The following is a 17,044-nucleotide window of genomic DNA, read 5'->3' on the forward strand; positions in this document are numbered from 1 at the left end:
GACCATTTCAAGAATTTTCTCTGGCTAGATTGATTTCTTCTGATCTAACCCAGAAAACACAGTCGAGTCTAAACACCCTTCATATTTTACTTTAAGTCTCTACCTCTTTCAGTCCTTTCCCAACCACTTTATTTCATGCTTCCGTAGCTACTGGCAGAGTGGTACCACCATATTGTATCTGGTATATACCCTCGTTCTACAAGGATAAGTGTTTAGATCTGGCCAAAGATCTTCTTTTCTCAAAGTATTCAGCACACAAGAAGGCATAAAATATCTGACATTCAGTGACGAGAAGGAATGAGGAAAGAAACAGAAATACTAAAGCCTAAAATAATTTAGAATTACATAACAGCATACTTCTGTTTCTCAACCCCAGCTACATTCTAACACACACTGAAACGCTTGGTCAAGTCCAACCAGCAAGCCAGGGAGTAAAGAACTGAGCTTGAAACAAGGGAAATCCAGACCTGTGAAAAACCAAGAGGAAAGTCAAAGAGCAGAGAGTGAGAGCAGGAGCAATGACGACTCCTTCAGTCAGTGATAGGCCTGAACCATCAGACCTTTTCATGCTGGAGGTTATTTTAACCCACAGGTCACATCTGGAAGGACCTCTATAAAGACAGAAATCAAGACCCCAGCCTTGAAACCAGGAATACGAAAATTAGCTCACTGGCCATGAGGCAGAGGAATCAAGACACCACAAGTGCAACAGAAGTCGTAAGAGGAAAACCAGAGCCCTCTTTAGGCACATTCACACTGTCATCATAGTTTAATAGCCCTACCAATCCCCAGGTCAAACATCAACAGAGAAAAAGTTACTCTGAATCGGCAAAAGTTTAGGATATGGAACAGGAGAAAATCTATTTGCAGAATTGTTTCTACATGGGTCAGACTAAAACCTTAGGAGGAAGGTAACCTGGTAAAAGACACAAAGACCAAGGGAGAAAATGAAGTGCAAAAGGAGGAGCAATCAGGAAGCAGACTCATTAAGTGAAGGAATTTGTACTTCAAGAACAAGAAATGACAGAAAAATCTAAATAAGAACAAAGCATGTATTAAATAAGGGACTTCAGCAGTGTGTTGCTTGAGCTGATATTTAATGAACTGATGACTCACTTCAGAACACAGTAACAACATGTGCTGAATTCATGCAGTAAGAATAGGGAAAAAGTAATTATCTAGTTTTTTACATTTTAATTCAAACATGCCATTGTGTCAAATAAAAATAATTTTTATAAAATGTGCAAATCTCACATTAACACAAAATTTTAATTGTATACAATTCATTTTATCATATATACTTTATTATGAAATAGGTTAAACCAGGTAGATCAAGAGAATGATTTAAAATATATATATATACACATATATATGAATATTACTGTATCACTGTCATCACTGTCATCCCGTAGCTCATTGATTTGCTCAAGCAGGCACCAGTAACGTCTCTATTGTGAGACCTGTTGTTACTGTTTTTGGCATATCAAATACGCCACGGGTAGCTTGCTAGGCTCTGCCGTACGAGCAGGATACTCTTGGTAGCTTGCTGGGCTCTCCAAGAGGGACGAACGAATCAAACCCGGGTCAGCTGCGTGCAAGGCAAACGCCCTACCCACTGTGCTAATTTCAATATATAATATTACTAATATATGAATATGTATATACACATTCTCCTTCTGAAAAATAAATTTAAACTAAAAAATTAAATTTAGGAAATAAAGAACAATACAAATATACAATTGAATGAGCAGATTAGTTAATTTGAATGATTTTATTTCTGGAAATTTTCAGTGACAGAAAATCATCTGCTAAGGTGGCTAGATGAGTTTGACCATATTATCTTTGAACATCAATCTTAGGACATTACTTCTTGCTCTACAGGTTATAAAGTGCTTCAACTAAGCTCCTTTTCTTTACCTTCTTTATAAAACTGCACTTATTGGAAAGTGAAAATTTTATAAAAACAAAAAAAATCTGCAAAAAGTCAGATTTTTGGTGGGAACTACTGCAATAATTTCCTACAGAAAAGATTCAAATTGTGAAAGTCAAATTCTATTAAACAAACTCTGTAAATCCATCCCAGGCAGCTTTTACCATGGTAGGTGATGGGATAATATAGAAAGTAAACAATGGTCACACAGGCAACATCAATTTAAAGCTGTATTTAAGTAAAAATTTATACTGAGATACTATATGTGAAGGTAAGTTACAAACTGAAAATTTCTTCTCTGTAGAAGAGAACTATATGTGGATGTTTTGGGTCTTTCCTCCATGGATAAAAATCCTCTTTTGAGTTAGTTTTTGTGAAATAAAGAACAAAAATGTATAGTATACTAAAAACATGTATTCTTTCCAGCATATTATCCCATAAATGTAATGAAGCTAAAACTTACTTTCAACATAAAAAAAGAGAAATGTGCAAACCCAAACACACTGTTAACATCCTTCATCGATTCCAAACTCCTTTCTAATCTACCAAGATGACATATCAAGTGTTTTAGGGATGGGCAAGAACATATGGGGAAGAAAGGATAGCTCCCTCTACTTTTCCCTGGGAAATGAAGCCGAAAAAGGGAATAGAGCCCTAGTCTCAGGACTCATTTGGGCAGCAACGACCAACACAGAAGTCCAAATTGTCCATGTACTGTCTGGACTTTTGCCAAAGCATGAAGGCAATTTGTGATAAGCAATGAATATCTCAATGGGCACTGAACCAAATGAAAAAGATACAAGAATTCTGTTTTATGAGGATAATGGGATTCAACGACAAAATGGTTTCCCCACCTGGTGCAAATATATAAATATTACTCTGGTACACTCTGGTACACAAAATTTGTTTGAAAGGTGAATATTAAATAAAACTTTCAGCTTTTCCCCACTTCATTCAAAACAAAAATTTTTAAGGTGCTCACAACATGTTAAAAGTAAGATTTTCTTTTTAATAAAGTCAGAATTAAAACAGGGTGATCTTTATTAACTAATCACTTACCAAAATGATCATGAGATATGAAACTGCAGCACACTGAACCTTTATACTCACACAATAAAAGAATACAAATCAAAAGCCATTTTAACTTGTATCATGAGACTTTCATACTCCTTGGGAGACAACTTGCTATATAGGACATGATTTTATTGTAATACGATGTCATTTTCAAACACATCTTTCATATTATAAAATGTTTAACCAAGTTAAATAATACAATTACAGAGGAAGCAATAACAGTGGAAAAGAGAAATTAAGAGGTATAGACAAGGGAGAACATATGTTTTCTACTGAGATTTGAAGTGAGACAGGGAGTCGATGAGGCGGAGAGAAGCAGGATGGCAGGAACTGCAGAGAAGAAGGCTTGCGCTTCATCAGAGGAAGAAGGAAGGAAAAGGACTTTCACGATATAAACAAAAGGAAGCAATTGGAATGAGTTTGAGTCAGTCAATGAAAGGCTGGGTTCACAGTGTGATGAAAGAACCTGGAAAACGAGTTGAAAACTCAAAGAAGGATTCTCAACTTCTGTTTAAAAAGAAATGACAAACATGGACGGACAGACAAAATCAATCAATCATATACCGAAGGTAAAACATAACAGTACTTACTTGCAAAGTGGCCCCGACGTCAATGAAGTAGTAGGAAATGACAGAAGTTAGACAGGTTTGCAGGACAGTACCCATAGGCAGAGAGCATAAAACGGTAACAAATTAAGGAGTGCAACCATTACTGAATCCTAATGAAGGAGACATTAACTTGAAGAAAGGACTGATCAAAACTAGAAATCAAGATACAGGGAAATGAAAAAAATATGAGTAAGAGTGGAATTGGGGGCTAAAGAGATAGCGCAGTGGATATTTGCCTTGGGTGCTCTGTACCATGGTCGCTTCCCTGGTACCTGATGGTCCTCAGAGTCCATCAGAAGTGATCCCTGAGTAGATGCAGATCAAAACAACAATGAGATACCATCTCACACCACAGACACTGGCCCACATCCAAAAAAACAAAAACAAAAGCAACCGGTGTTGGCGCGGATGTGGGGAGAAAGGGACTCTTCTTCACTGCTGGTGGGAATGCCGACTTGTCCAGCCCTTTTGGAAAACAATATGGACAATTCTCAAAAAATTAGAAACTGAGCTCCCATTTGACCCAGCAATACCACTCCTGGGAATAAGGTATAGTAGAAATGACATTTGCATTTCTATGTTCATTGCAGCACTTTTTACAATAGCCACAATCTGGAAAAAAACGGAGTGCCCCAAAACAGATGACTGGTTAAAGAAACTCTGGTACATCTACACAATGGAATACTATGCAGCTGTTAGAAAACATGAAGTCATGAAATTTGCATGTAAGTGGATCAACATGGAAAGTATGTTGAGTGAAATGAGTCAGAAAGAAAGAGACAGACATAGAAAGATTGCACTCATATGTGGAATATAAAGTAGCAGAGAGGTACGAGCTTGCAATGATGCAACTTCTGGCAGAAATTTCTCTGGACTTAGTTACTAAAATACTAAAATACAGAAATCCAAAACCTCGTGGCCACTATTGTGGCCACACGACCTCATATCTCTTCATTCTCAGCAATGAAAAACAAATTATCAAATGCTTCCTTTCCAGCAGGTCTGACTTTGGGGGAGGGGGGGAAACTCCAAACAATAATAGTGAGTTTTTTGTCGAAATATTGAATGTAATCAAAGTAAAAAGAAAGTAAAGTGAAATTTATCAGCTACACAGGCGGGGTGGAGGGTTGGGGGCTTGAGGGGTGGGGGGGAGGTTTACTGTGGTTCTTGGTGGTGGAATATGTGCACTGGTGAAGGGACGGGTGTTCGAGCCTTGTATAACTGAGACTTAAGCCTGAAAGCTTTGTAACGTTCCACATGGTGATTCAATAATAAAAAAAAAAAAAGTGATCCCTGAGTGCAGAGCCAGGAGTAAGCACCACTGCATCTGGCCCCCAAAAAAACAAAACAACCCCTCACCCCAAACAAACTCCAAGTGAGTGGAATTACCAGGGCCAGAGAGGTAATACAGGAGACAGGGCATTTGCCTTGCACGCAGCAGACTGTGCTCAATCCACAGCATCACATATGGTCCCTGGAGTCCTGCCAGGAGTGACCCCTAAGCACAGAGCAAGGAGTAAGGCCTGAGTGTTGCTGCGTGTGGCCCAAAATAAACAAAAAACACTGTAATTATATTTGAATGTATGAAGTAACTGAAACTCATATTAAGCTCCCTTTCTAAACTGTTCTCTCTAGCAGAGCCTCCCAAACTTATCTGACCCACCACTTTTCAGAAAAACAAACAAAAACACCCGTGTACTCTGCATCCCCTGACTTTAAGCAAAAAAGTGGCCTTAAATTGTACATTTCCCTTAGGTCATTCCAGCATCCTGGGGTGGGGCCGGTGGCTGTGAATATTGCCCATCTGGGAAAAGACTGATCAAAAAGGTCTTGAAGTGACTTTTGTGTCACCACTTGTTCTTATGTCTCTTCATCTTTGTTATCCTTCCTCTTCATTCCCCAAACATACATGGCTACCATACATGGCTCTCTTTTGGGAAACATGATATCGTCTACCTAGACACCTCTCTCTTGACCCCTTCCATTTCCACAAAACCAGCACTTTCACTACAAACCTGGCATAAGCTTTTGCACTTCAGCAGCTTCAGCTGTCCCAAGGAGGTGGGTCTGTTCTGCAATGCTCTCACTCCTCTGTTTGCAATGCTCTTACTTCCTTTAAAGGTTAGGTGCACACCTTAGCTCTAGCCCACTTTTTCTTTACTCTAACTTTTTGTGTGTCATTTCTTACATGTGAAGCTATTTCTTTAAGAGGCTACGAATTCCTCAAGTTCAGAGACTGTGTCTTAATTATAACTACACCCTTAGGGCCTAGCATATGCCAATATGTGCTCAATAAACATTTGTTCTATTTTTCGAAGACTAGCAGAGTAGGTGGTAGAAGAGAATTAAAATAAACAAGTTTTTTAATGAACACAGAAATTAAACCAGTGACTAAGGCACATGTAGACTTCCCCCCAACCCTTGCCCCCAAAAAAGCAGGAAAAAAGTTCCGTATCTTGATATTAGAAAAAGAATTGATAATAAAAACCGAAACACAATAGGTAAGAATCAAATGTATGAACTTCTTTGAAGCCATCCAATAAGGAATAGTATATATATTGAAATTTTACTGTTCAAAGAGAATGTAAAAAAGTGGTAACTTCTGTAAGTATAAAAGCTGCCCCTGAATACATAAAAGAGACTTGACCTTGGACACAAAGAAACTCTGATTGAAATTAAAGAAAGATTCATGAAAGAGATGATTGGAGAGGTAAAAGAAAGCTATTTTCTTAACTATAATGATTTTTTTTTTATAACACTAAATCTATGTTAAAACCTCTGGATGATGATGGAGAACTGGAAAAAAAACTGAATGAAAGCTTTAAAAGAGGAAAAAAAAAAGACAACCTTAGAGTAAGAGGGAAGAGACAGGCCAAAAGAGGCAACAGTATCAGCGTAAAGGCAAAAAAGACATGTTAATATTGTTCTGGTATTAAATATGCTAGAGAAGAGCAAGGATTCTATGTGAGCAAAAGCATTCCATTTCCAATGACATAATCATTTACATTCCAATGTACCATGCTGAAAAAAAGTAACAGCTGTCAGCAAGGAGAGAATAGGGATGCAGTCTATTACTTAATGTGTGTGTGTGTCTCTCTCTCTAAGTAAATCCATCTCCAGTTAGAACACTTTTATTGTGATTACATTCTTAATCAACAAGGCTCCAACAAAAAATAAATGGAGAGTGCTCTTAATGGAATCAAATGGATGAACTGGGAGAACAAACTCCCATCCAAATTCACAGCTTCTTAAAAATCTAGGCAAATAAAAAAGAGAAAAGCCAGGAAAAACGAGAGAGCAAGAGCGAGAACGAGAGTGAGGCGAGAGTGAGGAGAGGAAAAGTCTTGAAATCCTGAAATTGGTAAATTGTACCTCTCTCCTCAAGGAACTAAGGTAGGCACCAAATACAACTTACTATGGAACAGGGTAGGCTCTCTAAGTTTCTGCTGAATTTATGAATAAATGGCAAGGACTAAGCAAGAAGTGCCTAAAAGGTCAAACTTGAAAAGTTCTTGTCAGAAATCAAGAGATAGATGAGTTTTAGAATGAATTTAAACCAGAGGTTGACAATGCTTACTTCTCCAGACCATCTTCTCTCCCTGGACCTTAGCAAGCATATCTAAATTTAAGGAATATTTCATAAACAATCTTTAACTGTAGTAGAAATTAAGGAGTCAATGTTTAAAAACTAAAAAGTAAAATCAGAACGAGGCCCAATGATAGAGCACATGCTGCAGGCTTAGTTCCCAATACTATGAAAGGAATTTTAAAAAATTATGCTTAAAAGAGCTGATTAAAGATTTTCCTCAAAATGCAACATGTTTCTAATTACACAGATATATAATGAACATATTCATTATATTTAAAACAAAAATATTAAAAATTGTGGATATCAGAAGCCTTACAGCTCAATACCAGTTATGCATTTCACAAATTAAAGAATATTCTACCTAATAAAAAGATATTTAAAGACTGGAAAGATAGCACAGCACATAAGGTGTTTGTCTACCATGTGGACAGCCCAGGTCAGAAGCTTCCCTGAGCACAAAGCCAGGAATGAGTCCTGAGTATAACTCCAAAACAAACAAAAAACTAATTAAGAAAATAAAAAGTGAATTTTCAGTGTGCCTTCGGGGTAAAAAAAAACAACCCAATGACAAGATCACAGTAAACCTCAGCCATTCTGCTGAAAGAACAATTAAGTAAAATGATATGACACTGTCAAATTAACTCTGGGGTTATGATTTACATTCTAAAATACTCTATTTTTAGTGTACAATTCATGCTGTGCTTGACAAAAGTTTTGAAAAAGACATATATACTAACATAACCACTACCAGAATCAAGATTCAAAATATTTCCAACAGCCCTTCTTTCCAAAAGACCTGTATCGAGAGAAAAAGCTCTGCTTTCTGCCACTATAAATCAAATTATACTTTATCACAGGATCAGATATAAATGAAAAATATGCATGAAGTCTTTTGTGTTATTATCTTTGATATATCCCTATTATCAGAAGTTTGTTGCTTTTTATTGAATTATACTGAGTGATATAATATTGCTCTGATATAGAGGCAGAGAATCTTTTCAAGTGTCTATTTGCCTTTTGAACCTTCAGTGAAGCTATTCATTTTTAAACAAGATTTTGTTTTTCATTGTTGAATTATAAAGTTCTTTATACATTCCACACATGAGCTCTTTTTTTTTTTTTTTTTTTTTTTTTTTGGTTTTTGGTTTTTGGCTCACACCCGGCGATGCACAGGGGTTACTCCTGGCTCTTCACTCAGGAATTACCCCTGGCGGTGCTCAGGGGACCATATGGGATGCTGGGATTAGAACCCGGGTCGGCCGCGTGCAAGGCAAACGCCCTACCCGCTGTGCTATCGCTCCAGCCCCGACACACATGAGCTCTTGACCATATATGTTTTGCGAATAATTCTCCTAGTCTATGCTTGTCCTTTAACTTACCCTTTAACTTATCTTTATCTTTTAAGAATTCACTTTTTCTTTTATGGAGTATTTTTAAATAAAAAATCGTTTTACTTAAGTATCATGTGTAGTTTCAAAAGAACACATAGTATTATATGTCTTAAACATGGGAGTTAGTAATTACAGGTGAATGAAATTTTATGATAATACCGAATTGGATGCTACAAATACTTTCAGTTGGAATGAAAACTGGCAGAGCCACTTTGCTATAATTCACGCCTTTTATCATAAAGCTCAATATATCTTCATCAAATCATCTGAACAATCCTACTCCAAGGTTTTTACATAAGTGTATGGAAAGGCTACATTCAAACAAAAACCTGGACACGATGCTCATTAACGAATTTGGCCATAAGCATTCCAATATTGAAACATCTAAGATGTCTTCCATAGGGATAAAGGGCAAACAGCACTCAGTAAGATAAAGAAACGAGGAGCCAGAGCAATAGGATAGAGTGGAGGGTGTTTGCCTTGCACGAGTCTGGCCCGTGCTCAATCCCCAGCGCTCCATACAGTCCTCCCAGCATCACTAGAAGCTAAATGCACCATAGATCCTTGAGAGTATCGCCAGGAGTAAGCCCTACGCACTGCCCAGTGTGGGCCAAAAAACAAAGGAAGAAAAAGAAAAAAAGAAATGAATCACTGCTAGACAACATGCATAGATGAATCTTAGAAATATATTTGTAATTTTAAAAAGCCATACCCAAAGATGATTAGTATGCAATCTTTTTTTTTTCCTTTCTGGGTCACACCCAGTGATGCTCAGGGGTTACTAGTGGCTCTGCACTCAGGAATTACTCCTGGTGGTGCTTGGGGGACCACATGAAATGCCAGGGATTGAACCCAGGTTGGCTGTGTGCAAGGCAAATGCCCTACCCATTGTACTATCGCTCCAGCCCCAGCATGCAATCTTTTTGATAGGACACTCTAGAAAATATAAAAAGAGCAAAAGAGCAAAAGATAAAAAGAGCAAATAGATCCCTTTTGGGGGCTGGAGCGATAGTGCAGCGGGGAGGGCATTTGCCTTGCACGCAGCCGACCCGGGTTAATTCCCAGCATCCCATATGGTCCCCCGAGCAATGCCAGGAGTGATTCCTGAGTGCAGAGCCAGGAGTAACCCCTGAGCATCGCCAGGTGTGACAAAAAAAAGAGAAAAAAGAAAAAAAAAACAGATTCATTTTTTTGCTAGAGTAAGGGGGAAAAAAAGTGTTGACTTTGATCTTAAATTGCAAGGGAGGGGCCGGAGTGATAGCACAGCGGGTAGGGCGTTTGCTTTGCACGCGGCCAACCCGGGTTCGATCCCCGGCATCCCATATGGTCCCCCAAGCACTGCCAGGAGTAATTCCTGAGTGCAAAGCCAGGAGTAACCCCTGAGCATCGCTGGGTGTGACCCAAAAAGCAAAAAAAAAAAAAAAAATTGCAAGGGAAACAATGAATTAAAGCAAATGGTCTCCAATGAAAGTTAAAACAAAATAGTTTTTTTAATTAGTTTAAAAGAATATATAATAGTTTTTTTAAATATTAAAACAGTAATTTTAGTATGAATTAAATAGATATGTAGTCCATATAAAGTTAATTAAGAAAGTTGGGGCTGGAGCAACGGTACAGCAGGTAGGGCATTTGCCTTGGACACAGTAGACCCAGGTTTGATTCCCAGCATCCCATATGGTCCCCCAAGCACTGCCAGGACTAATTCCTGAGTGCAAAGCCAGGAGTAACCCCTGAGCATCGCCAAGTGTGACCCAAAAAGCAAAAAAAAAAAAGAAAGAAAAAAGAAAGTTAAAAAAAATTTAAGTTCTTGGAAATTGGTGGTCAAATTAGAATTCAAAATTTAAATTAAAAAATGACCTAAAAAACAGATACAAGAAACTTAATAACTACATAAAATGGATTTAAGAAGAAACCAATACTTATGGAACTCAAGTTTGAAGTCAAGCTTGAAGATAATGTAATATTTTAGAAATTCTAAGGGGAAATAGTGACTCAAACTGATTATATAAAAAAAAATAAAATATATTTTTGGAAATTCAATTATACTTCAAATAAGGTTTTTTTTAAAAAAAAATTACTCAAGAAACATTTCCAGTCAAAAACCAAAAGAATTAAAATGATCTTTTAAAAGCACAGACATAAAATTGAAGTAACTAGCTAAATCTGTATCATTACATGTACAGTACTAGTGAATTTGAAAAAGATTATTTAAGGAAAAAATAGTACTACAAAAGAAAGCAAACTAATAAAAATCAAGAATGTAAAGAAAGCAGAAGTCAAGTTTTTATTTTATTAAATGGAGGTATGAGGTCAAAGATCAGTTATACATGGCTTTAGAACTTCCAAGCTTACAGAGGAGGAAAGAAAAAGAAAAGTAAATATGAACAGGTAAATTTTTTTCCTATTACAAGATAAACCTTTTGCACAAAAAATATGCGTTATAAAACTGCTCCATATTTCAACTAGTGGTGGATCTATATAAAACTGCAGAGAACAAAAGGCAAAAACACAGATGCATGAAAACTGATAAAATCTTAGTAAGATCTGTAGATTGAACCAATGACAATTTTCTGAGTATAGTATTGTGCTAAGTTACACAATTTGTCTCGATAGAAGGAATCACAGTGAAGTATACAAAGGTTCTTTCTGTATAATATCTTATAACATCATGTGAATCGAATATTAAAATTAAAAAATTAATTGGGCCAAAGAGACACTACAGGGGCTAAGGCACTCGCCTTGTAGACTGTAGACCTATGATAGACCATCAGCACCACAGATGGCCAACCAAGCACCACAAAAATGATCCCCAAGCACAGTCAGGATTAAATTAAAAACTACTGGGTATGGCCCCCAAACCAAAAATAAAAACATTAATCAATAACAATTTTTTTTGTTTCTAATGCAAGAACTAAACTTCCAACTCCAAGAAGAGAACATTTTAAAGATAAACGAAAGTCCAAGTATGTATATTTTGTTTATGAGGAAGGCAAATAAGCAAAGCAACACAGAATGACAATATGTGGGCAATGAAGATGTAACCTGTACATGCAAAACTAAGATAGCAATAATGGTAATACAACATCAAATTAGGTGAAGAATATAAACAGTGGAGCAGGAGAGATAGTGAAACAGAAAGGGCACTTATTTTGCACAGGACCAACCCATGTTCAATCCCCAGAACCTCTTATGGTTCCACAAGCCCCAGCAGGAGTAACCCCTGAGCAGGGCCAGCATGGTCCCACCACGACTATCCAAATACATGTAAACACAAAGAAGAATATGTATGACCAGCAGCACTGTCTGTAGCACTGCTGTCCCTTGTTCATGGATTTGCTCAAGCGGGCACCAGTAACGTCTCCATTGTGAGACATGTTGTTACTGTTTTTGGCATATCAAATATGCCACGGGTAGCTTGCCAGGCTCTGCCGTGTGGGCAGGATACTCTAGGTAGCTTGCCCGGCTCTCCAAGAGGGACAGACGAATTGAACCCGGGTCAGCCAAGTGCAAGGCAAATGCCCTACCTACTGTGCTATCACTCCAGTCCAAATGACCAGTAAATATTTACAAACACTCAACTCTGTAATAGTAATAAAGTAGTATCTTTAATCCACAGCTGCCAGAATGTAAGACATGTTTTATTTAGCAGTGATTATTTATTTAGCATATTTATTTAGCAGTGATTATTTTGAGATGATTCTTATCTCTCACATCTGCACATCTTTTAATCAGGGGCACTGATAGCCTTTATTCCTGACCAGTGGTTTTCAACCAATAATCCACAAACAGGTACCAGTCCACAATGTAAAACATTGAAAACTATCTTTCCAAGGATTTTTTTTCTAACACCTTTGTAACATAAAGAGAGGTCTTCCTCTGAAGAACCAGAAGGCACAGACACAATCAGGCAAAACAAAGACAATTTCTCTCTAGAGCCAAAATTAGGCAGGTTCATCTGCAGTCTATTGATGAAGTTTCAGGTTCCCTAAACTAAGGGGTTCCTTTCCTTCACTATAACCTGTTGTGTGCCAGACTCATCTAGTTTGTGGTCATTATCATCCTATGGAAATTGGAGCTCAAGGAAGTGGGACAAGAAAAAAGTGATTCTTTGACTACTGTTATTGTCAAACTTTGTCTCTAACCGAGGAGTCAGTCTCATGTCTTTAAAGAATCCATTAGACTTGTAAATAGGATTTCCAGTAGGGTAAAACCTAAGATCTTTGACAATTCCTGGCAATATGGCTGCAGCTATATTCTTGTAAGTTATATAAATGTACTCTCACACAATTTTTTGAAGAACAATACAGCACTATTCAAAATTAAAGCATATATAGCCACTGACCCAGTAATTCTATATCTAAGTAATTACAAAAAAAGAAAAAAAGCAGAAATACACATTAAGAAGATGGTACTGCAGTTTTGTTTACAACAGAAATGCATTCTGAACAGCTTAAGTATCAATGGGATTAGTCTATCCTCTAAGTCTAAAAGGGTAATGTTATCACTGACACAGAATGAATGACATTCCTTCATCAATTATTACTAACCAGAAGTTATGGAAAAGGATATATAGTACCTTGACACTTAGAATGAAAAGTCCAAATGTAGAATTATCCATGTGTGTTCAATGTTTGGAAGGAAAAAAAAAATGACTAAGCAGTGATGACCTGTGCAGAATAGAGTTCCTGGGTTGACAGATAAACAAGTTCATGTCCCCACTCCCCACTGGCTATTTCTACGCATTATGACTTAAATTATTATTTTTTGCAGGGGGGGGGGCCACTATGAATTGTGCTCACGACTTATTCCTGGCTCTGTGCTCAGGAATCCCTTCTGTGGGGTTGAGGGGGCAGTATGTAGTGCCTGGGAAGCCTCATGCAAGGTAAGCACCTTCTATATTGTACTATCTCTCTGGCCCAACTTTAAAGACTAAATATGTTTATCTTATGACTTAATAAAGTTTCCATTATAGCAACACTGGAAAAGTCACTGCATTTAAGATGTTCACGGAAATACAACTGGAATTGGAGCTACTAGAGTTCAGTACTTATTTCTTAGAGCTGCTAACACCAGAAACTGGACACGTTGAACCACAGCTGATGAGGAAAGACACTCCACATCTAGCAATGTAAAACCAAAAGACAAGTAGATTTTGGATCAAGCTGCTCTCCCATGTACAACTCTGAGAATCAACTCTACATGGGAAGTTCTGACTAGAAGTCAGGAATGGGATTTATTAATAATGATTCAATAGGCTAAGGGAAATGCAAGCTAAAACAATTTCAAATGCAGGCAAGGCAGAGACGTGTGTGTGTATATAAAATTATACGTATATATGTAAAATAGAGGGTAATTTATATATATGTATATATACACATATATAGAAAAACAGTAAGAACTTCCCTTAAGTGTTTCATTACAAAAATACTTAGTGAAATTCACAATAGGCCATACTCTTTAAATCACTAGATACTAAAATACATTATGTTCAATCCTAAGTATCCTGGGGGATTGGATTCAGGAATCCAAATCCACCATGCTCAAATCAGTAAGATAGAATGGCATAATATTTACAAATAGTTTATATTTTAAATCATCTCAAGATTACCTAAGGTGCCAAATACAAAAGAAATGTTATATAAATATCTGTTATACTATATTGTTTAGGGAATAATGACAACAAAAGTCACATGTGTGTGAGGGTATGCAGAAAAAGTCCCAAGAACCAGGGTCTAAGGTAAATACAGTACTGGTTATTATTAGGAGAAAATGATATTGGACCAAAAATGATGGGTTACTGGCCAACAACTTGTGGGGGGAGGAGGGGAAAGGAGCCTCACGTCCTTTTGAGAACAAAAATACTGATGAAGAATATAACATTTTTTCAATATAAAACGTCCATTTAAATTACAACAGTGGTGGATGTTTATGCACAATTCATGTAGTAAAAGGCCTAAGATCGACGAAGTTAAAATAAAGTTGATCACCAAAAAATGAAGTGAATAAGGCAATGAAACTAAAAGCATACAGAAGGGAAGAGAACTTTAATCCCCCCACCCCCCGGTAATCGGTCATATTTGTGAGCTACAGAAAAATAGTACTTCAAGATGCAATTGTACAAAGGGCTACAGCTGCGTTACTCAACCATAGACTTACTAAAAAGAAATTAACCATTTTATATATCGAGCTGACCTCTGATTTTCAAGTTGGTAAAAGCAACAGAAAGGAAGCCCATGAAAATGTAGAGTGCAGAATAACAAGATTCCGAGAAAACAGCTTCAAAAGGTCGGTCATCAGAAAGTATGGAAAGAAAGAATTAAACACGAGAGTGCCTGGCGATGCAGACTGCCCAAGACAAGTACCTTGTGTCTTTCCCCAAAAACTGCACTAAAGGGCCAGACTCGGCGGATGCCCGTGAGTCCCCCGGGGAATAAAGCCAGACGCAGCTCCCATCCTACAGGTTTCGCTCATCTGTTGACTTTCTCATCCTTTGCGTGTTTCAATTAATGAATGCAATACAGAAGCCGCGTGGCAATGAACATTTGCAAAACTAGGGGCAGCCCAAAGTAGTCTCAAGGTAAGTAAGGGGGAACAGAAAAGGCCCAACGGATGGTCGTCATTCTGCCACACTCTAAGGCCACCTCGGACCACAGAAACCAGTTTGCGGGCCTGCACAGAGCCGGGCCCAAAGTCGTGAGGTGGAGGGGGCTGGAGCAGCACGCACAGACGACAAGCACGCGGGAGGGCGGCACGGCAGACGAGGGTCCGCAGGGGCGGCACGGCCTGCAGATGCCCAGGTGTAAACAAGCCCTGCGGCGCAGCGCGCGCCGGGGCGCCGCCGCCCAAAGGCCCCGAGGCCAAGACGGGGGCGGGAAAAGCAGGGCCCCGCAGCACCCAGGCAGGCAGTTGTCGGGGGTCCCTTTCCGCGAGCGCGACAGTGACCAGCGGGGACCTCTCGGCCGGGCGCCTCGGCTCCCCAAAGCCCGACGCCCCGCCCTGGACCGGCCCCGCCCCAGAGACGAAGGAGGAAGACCGAGAGCCGCAGAGGGGAGAAGTAAAAAAGAAGGGGCCGTACCCTGCTGGGTCAGGAGCGGCGCGCGCCGAGGGCTCCGCCAGCGACCCGGCGTCAACTGGAGGCCCGACTGCGGGGGCGGTTCCCGGACTCCCGCGTTGCGGAGCTGGCCCGGCCCAGCGCGACCCGGAAGGAAGCCGCGGAAGCGGGGAGGAGGGGCGGGGCCGGGGAGAAGGGGGCGGAGCGAGAGGAGAGACGGGGCCAGGCCCATGGGGAGGCGGGGCTAGGCCCATGGGGAGGCGGGGTCAAAACGGAGGAGGCGGGGTCAGGCCCTGGGGAGGCGGGGCCAGGCCCGCAGGGAGGCTTGGAGCGACTCCCGCAGGAAGCCCTCTGGGTTTCTGCATCGCTCTCCTCGGCCTAGGGGAGGAACTTCCTTACTCGCCTTGCAGCCACCCAATGCTTTATAAATCGCTGCTTCCTCCTCCTCTAGCCCAGTTTGTAGAGTCACTGTAGGAGTGAACTTTTCCACTGACCTGCGGTCGGGATTGTAGTTCCACTAGGTTTCCTCAATCCAGAATGAACGAATTAGGGATCGTCAAAGGGTAAAGAATCTCAGAAGAAAAGTAAAAACTAAATTACTGGCGCTCCGAAAGCACAGTTAACCAAGTTTACAAACCTCTCTCTCAGATACAGACGCTTCCTGCAGGCTGGGTTCTCTCCCAACCTTTAATGAAAGCCTTTATTATCTCTAATGAAGATGCCCTCATGATCTCCTTTATATCATTCGTATGTGATCCTATATATAATTCGTGTATGTGAGAAGGGTGATAGCACTCTTTTCATCATGTTTATCTAGTTATGAAGATTCCGTTAAGATAAAAAAATCTTTAATGGAGTTCCCAAAAAAATCTAAAATGGTAAGGATCTTGATTTGTAAATTATACACAAGAACTGATGTAGACACTAATACAGTATATAGGAATAGAAATCTTTCCAGAGTGGCTTATTTAAGGAAACCACATGCTCAGCTTCGCAGACCCTGCTGTTCCCTTCCTCAGATCAAGTTTTGCTGAATTTGGCCATTTCTGGTCCTTTGCTTTCCATCTTGACTACCTGAAGACAAGAACATAAGCACACTCTGACAATATGATGTGTGATATAAAATTATTCAACATGAAAATTTTTAAAAAGAATTAAGTGAATTACCTCACTACCCTTGAGTCTCCTAAAGGTGAGTAGCACTTGGTGATTTGCCTCCAAAATATGTGGAAAGGAGAGAAAGTAACTACTGAGGAAAAACCTGGTCTACCCTACTTTGATCAGATGAAAGTTAATACCATCCTTGATGAACCAAATTGATAGAATGCACTCTGATATGATACGCAAAGAAAGGCACTTAATCTTGTGATACTTATCCTCAAAAATCCATAAACCTTATTT

The 17,044-nt window shown here is 39.2% G+C and overlaps 1 protein-coding gene across 2 annotated transcripts in view; it reads right to left on the reverse strand.

Annotated features, from left to right (window-relative positions):
• The window catches only part of FBXL4 (F-box and leucine rich repeat protein 4), a 69,263-nt gene extending 53,459 nt beyond the window's left edge, over nt 1-15,804 (reverse strand). The window contains exon 1 of one of the 2 annotated variants that reach the window (XM_055137043.1): nt 15,668-15,804. The gene's annotated coding sequence lies outside the window, so the exon portion shown is untranslated. The remainder of the gene's footprint in view (nt 1-15,667) is intronic. The other variant, XM_004605683.3, reaches the window with a different exon arrangement.
• Between the last annotated feature and the right edge of the window lie 1,240 nt (nt 15,805-17,044).

This window comes from Sorex araneus, chromosome 4 (assembly GCF_027595985.1).
Source record: "Sorex araneus isolate mSorAra2 chromosome 4, mSorAra2.pri, whole genome shotgun sequence".
NCBI lineage: Eukaryota > Metazoa > Chordata > Mammalia > Eulipotyphla > Soricidae > Sorex > Sorex araneus.